Source organism: Sminthopsis crassicaudata, chromosome 2, assembly GCF_048593235.1.
Source record: "Sminthopsis crassicaudata isolate SCR6 chromosome 2, ASM4859323v1, whole genome shotgun sequence".
Classification (NCBI taxonomy): Eukaryota; Metazoa; Chordata; class Mammalia; order Dasyuromorphia; family Dasyuridae; genus Sminthopsis; species Sminthopsis crassicaudata.
The window spans coordinates 387483040-387488278 of record NC_133618.1 but is presented as its reverse complement, the minus strand read 5'-3'; the positions used below and the strand labels follow the sequence as shown (position 1 = coordinate 387488278).

At 43.5% G+C, this 5239-nt stretch overlaps 1 long non-coding RNA gene and 1 other non-coding gene across 2 annotated transcripts; both read right to left on the bottom strand.

The window, feature by feature from the left end:
- Nucleotides 1–1640: 1640 nt before the first annotated feature.
- LOC141556764 (uncharacterized) lies at nt 1641–4900 on the bottom strand. The gene is made up of 4 exons (XR_012486634.1): nt 4806–4900; nt 3241–3301; nt 2685–2745; nt 1641–2034 (listed from the first exon to the last, which is right to left on the bottom strand). It is a non-coding gene; the product is annotated as an uncharacterized LOC141556764 (long non-coding RNA).
- Nucleotides 2894–3095, bottom strand: LOC141559232 (small nucleolar RNA SNORA74). The gene has a single exon (XR_012487297.1). It is a non-coding gene; the product is annotated as a small nucleolar RNA SNORA74 (small nucleolar RNA).
- Nucleotides 4901–5239: the final 339 nt, after the last annotated feature.

The window sequence follows — 5239 nt, the reverse complement described above, 5'->3', positions numbered from 1 at the left end:
AATGCTAGTCTGGCAGAAGGGATGTATGGCAAGGGACTTTTTTCTCCTCCAAAGAATTAAGACATAAATATTTAATGTTTTATAATATTATACAACAGAACTCTGACATTTGACATAGGGGGAAAATATATTAATGACTTTCTGCAATTACATTTTATAAAATAAGATAGAATTAGTCTGAATGTTGAAATGATTCCCTGACAATGTCAAATCTAGAAAAGCATCAGCCTGTTGAATGTACCTCTTGTAAACATAGGAGTGGCAGACATGGGTGGGTTTGATCTTTGTGGGAATATACAGGGAGAAGGAAACATTTATTAAGTGCCTAGGAGGTGGCAGTCACTACAATGTCATTTACAAATATCTCATTTTATTTTCACAACTCTTAAATTGTGTGTCATTATTGTCCCCATTTTGCAGATAAGGAAACTGAGGTAGGTAGAGATTACATGACCCACCCAGGCTCACCACTAGCCAGTGTCTGAGGCTAGATTTGAACTCATATCCCCCTGACTCCATCTTACAGTGGTTGTCAGGAAAGGTTTTGCAACAAGTAACACTGTAAATGAGTTTTAAAAATAGGAGTTCCAAGGTGTCCCCTCCAGATGTAACCAGGAGATAGAATTGTTCCAAAAGAACAGCAAAGAAGGCTGGTTTAGCCAACATGGATGCAGGCTCGTGCAATAAAGCCCGAAAAGTAGACACTAGTCTGGCTGTCAAGAGCTTTAAATGACAGTTTGTCTTTTTTCCTAGATTAGGGAGCCAAAGAAGCAGCACAGGGGAGAATAAGCCAGCTTCAACTCACCCTTATCAGGACTGCCAGTGGAACATGCAACCTTGAAAAAAGGAAACTAGGGCATATTTGTTATTTCCATGCTGAAAGACTTGCTACTGAACAGAATGTATTAGATAGAAGAAACAATCATCCAGCAAATTATTTCCCAGATGCAATGAACTGGCCACTAGCCACCCTCCTAAAAAGTTCCCACTTCTTTGCCACATGCTAGCAAACTACTTAGGAAACAAAAGTAGCATTCCTTTTCAGAGCACAGATAAGATAGGGTCTTATTTTTTTCTGTTTATATACCTACTGTTTAGCACTTAGCACTCTCAAAGAAAAGGGCGTCTTTAATGGGCCAAGCTAGTTAACTCATAATGGATTACTAAATTATTGGACAAACCGGTATAAAACTTCAAAATAATTAGGAAGAGGGAGGGGGTCAGGAGAGAAATATTATCACCAGTTTAAGATTCTGCCCAGGCTAGTTTATTTGTGAACTCATCAATTTACTTTCTTAGATAATACTGGCAAATGACTAACTGGAGCTGCTAATTATACAAAACTCAGAAATCATTATCTCCCCTTCAAACCCTTAATTAGTTGCTCTTAGGAGGTTGTTTTCCTTCATAGAAATCCTCAGACATTTGGCCATATTTTTTGGTACACAATTGGATACAAAAGCCTTCTCCTTTGGGTTTTTAACTCAAGGCCTGGATATTCTAAAGAAAACTCATTGCTCTGGAGTGAAGTGAAATAAAATGAACAGAATTCAGGCTTGGAAAGGAGGACTACAGTTATGTTGTTTATTGTCTTTATAGTTTCTACCCATATTACAAATCACCCAAAACCACAAAACAAAGAGTTTTATACAAAGCTTTATTTAACATTTACATTTCAGTTGCTCATATCAGAAAGGGAATTTTTGTTTAAAATCACAATAAACAAGTCAACTGGTAGATGAGTAATTACTTTCACTTATCAAGTAGCAAATCCTATTAGATCCTTTTAATTTGCATGATTAAGCCACCCAAACCCCTCAGGGAATGATTATATACAGAACTGGGAACCCAACTTGAACTAGTAATTATTCTTCATCCAGCAATCAGTTCTTCTCAGTGCTGGAAGTTCCACCTTATACCCATTTCAAATCACTCTGCCACTCAGAAGTTTCACGGAGGGGCAGATTCTTGGGTTTTTCATCACTGTTCTTCCTCTAGGACCAAAGCCTTCTGTGCTTCTGATCTCTTTGTAAGCTGTAGAAAACAAAGCAGATAAATTTGACTTGGGCAACTTAGCAAGACATGACAGTTCAAATTCAAGCCAGCAAGCCTTTGAATTCAGTGGCTACTCTGTGCCAGACATGGTCAGCACAAGGAGAACAAACCAAGGGTTCCTAACCCTTTTGGTATCATTTTGTATTCCCTTTAGGAGTATAACGAAAGGTATTCAAGTGCATAAAAGAAAATTGATGGTATGACAAAGAAAACAAATTCTATTTAAATAGAACTTTTAAAAAGAATTTTTCTACAATACCATCGATTTCAAAGGGTCAACAAATTCAAAGCAAACCTTATCCAGGACCAAATGGGACTAAAAGAAGTTACTTTTTGAAAACACATTATTTTGTTTTCAATTTTATCTTGTCTTTTACTCTAAAGATTTGAGTGTTTACCTGGGGAATTTTTAATTTGTTGGTTTCCTACCTTTTTTTTTTTTCCCTAAGCAGCAGCTGTATGCTCAATTCATTTCTCTTATGGAGATATTAAAAAAAAAAAAAAAAAAAAAAAAACTGCTTTGGCTGAATTCCAGAAAGGTTTACTTTCATGTAAAGGTATCCTTTTTATGCCTGAGGACCTTAGTCCCACCTCCTTGCTGGGGTTATGGAATAATGTAAAGTACCTACCTTAGTCACCACCCAGGAGCAGTATCACAAGTCACCTGAAGTCCAGATCCAGGTGCTGATCCTGGTAGCAAAGAAGAGGGTGACTGGATGATAAGGATCACAGATTTAGAGCTGGGAGGGACCCTAGAGGTCATCCAGTCTAAACCATTCAGTTTATAATGTTAGGGGACAGGGATACAGAACACCAAGAGGTGGAGAAAACAAATAGACATGTGTGCACCTAGACTAGGACTAACTTCATATAGGAAGTTAATCCACTCTCAGTGGTGCAAAGCACTATCTAAGGCAGTCAGCCTTGGCACTAAAACAGTGCCATGTGACAAGACCTTGGTGACGACAGTGCATTTCTCTCCCAGAAGTGTAACACCGTCACAGGCATGGTGGTGGCCTGGACAGCTGACAGAAACTGGGTAAAGCCTAAGAAGCTGAGATTTGAGTATTCTTACCTGTGTCAGGTTTCCTTCAGAAGGCTAGTCTTTAAAAATGGAAGGCAAGTAATATTTATCTGGGAAAATTACTCCGATACCCATTCCTATACCCAGGAAGGGATATTTACCTGAAATTCCTTGTCATGAATGATCTCATACTTCTTATGGGGGCCACCAGCTGGTTTCACCCTAAGAACAAAGGAAAAGAAATGGTTAATTTGGATTCAGGTGTTCTGATTTCCCCTCACATAGGTTAAGTGGCTGAGACTTTAACCTAAGTCTTCTGGATGGATTCAATCACTACTAACTCCATTCTAGATCTAATTCCTAAAATCCTCGGCTGACGCATGGGGAATGGGTTCTGGCTTGATGCTCCCTCCAAAATCAATGTCCTTGCTGATCTACGCTTGCCACTGAGCAATGAAGGCAATGTGATGGCAGACTGGTGAGGTTGTTCAAATTAGCATGGCATGAACCAGCTCCAGTGTACCACCTAGCCCTGGGCTGCTGCTCTCCCAGCAGTGTAACACTAACCCAGATACAGACCAACTGGGAAGCTGCCTTACTGCTGGCACTGAGGCGGGCAAAGGAGGATCCCACACTAATCAGGGCTCTTGAGCCACAGAGGGCAGAAAGAGACCCCCAGGGGGCTGCATGCTGCCTGGGACACTTGCCCAAAGGACTAAGGATAACCCTCAAGTGCTTCTTTTATAATGAAGAATACTCCAGATCAGACTCGATCTAAAAATTTTTAAGTAAGGGGAAACATACAAAAGCTGTTTTTCAGGGTCTCTGTGAAAAATGACCAAGAGGGCTTGTAGACCTAAGAAATAAATCAGTACTCCTGAATACCACTGTGAAAGCACAATTTTAGTCAAGGAGACTAGTTACTCAAAAATTGAATACCCACTCCTTTCCCAATTGCACATTTGATTTTTTTTTTTTTTTTTAAAAGAGATACACAGATCTGTGATTTCAGGGTGGTATGAGGGGAGAGACTCCTGGAGAAGATGACTAGCATTGTCCAAATTCTAAAAACATGTAATTGACTGACTTTAAATTCCTCCTCCTCCCCCCCCCCCACTTTACTTCACTTAACTAACTCGGGCTTCTTTTAAAGCCAGTCATTTGCACAGGAAATGAGGGGGCCTCAGACACCTGAGGATCTGATTTGTAAGGACCTAAAAATGAAGTTTACACCAGCATTAAGCTCCCACTAAGAAAAGCACTAGTTTTAATGGCTAGTTAAGACAGTTCAGAAAACGCAAATTTTTACCCTTACGGTCCTTTCATCTTTCAGGAGGGATGACACACAGAAAACTGCTAATACGCCCCCCAAAAGCAGTAATGGGAAATAGGAGGGGGATGGGGAGGCGGCAGCATCAGACTCAACACGTGGGCCGAATGTAAGAGCTCGGAAGGCTGCGACACTGTAACATTCGGGGTGGGGAGCTCCCCAGAATCAGGGCTGGTTTCCACCCTGCCCGTTAGCGCTTAATAGCAGCGGGCATTTCTCTGCTTTCTGTAAAACCGGGGGTGATATGCGGGCGATGGGAACAAGCCCCCACCCCCTGGTCCCGCATGAAGAAGGGCACCCCTTACTTCCCCCGCTGCCTCCTCCTCCTCTGCCCCAGTCTTTTCTCCCTTTAGCCGAAGGCACGCTTCTGGCTCCCCGTAAGGAGCCATCACTTACCCCCACGTGTGGCGGAGCTCGAAAAGACATGACCTCACCGGCCGAGGCCACTGGAAAGAAAGACCGCAGTGAGGGCTGGGGAGCTCCGCCCCGGGTTCTACCGCAAAAGGGCGGAGCCAGTAGAGGGAGGACCCTGCGTAGAGCTCTGCAGAGGGGCGGGGCCTGAAGAGCCGGGTTCTGCAGGGGGCGGAGCCTGAAGAGGGCTCTGCAGGGGGCGGAGCCTGAAGAGGGCTCTGCAGGGGGCGGGCCTGAAGAGGGCTCTGCAGAGGGGCGGGGACTGCACAGGCCTCTGCAGAGGGGTGGAACCCAAGCCCGGCTCCGCAGAAGGGCGGGGCCGGAGCCGAGCTCTGCAGAGGGGCGGGGCCGAGCTCTTCTCTGCAGAGCGGTGGGGCCTAGGGGGCGACTCCAGAAAGCTGGCTCAGCCCCAAGATGAA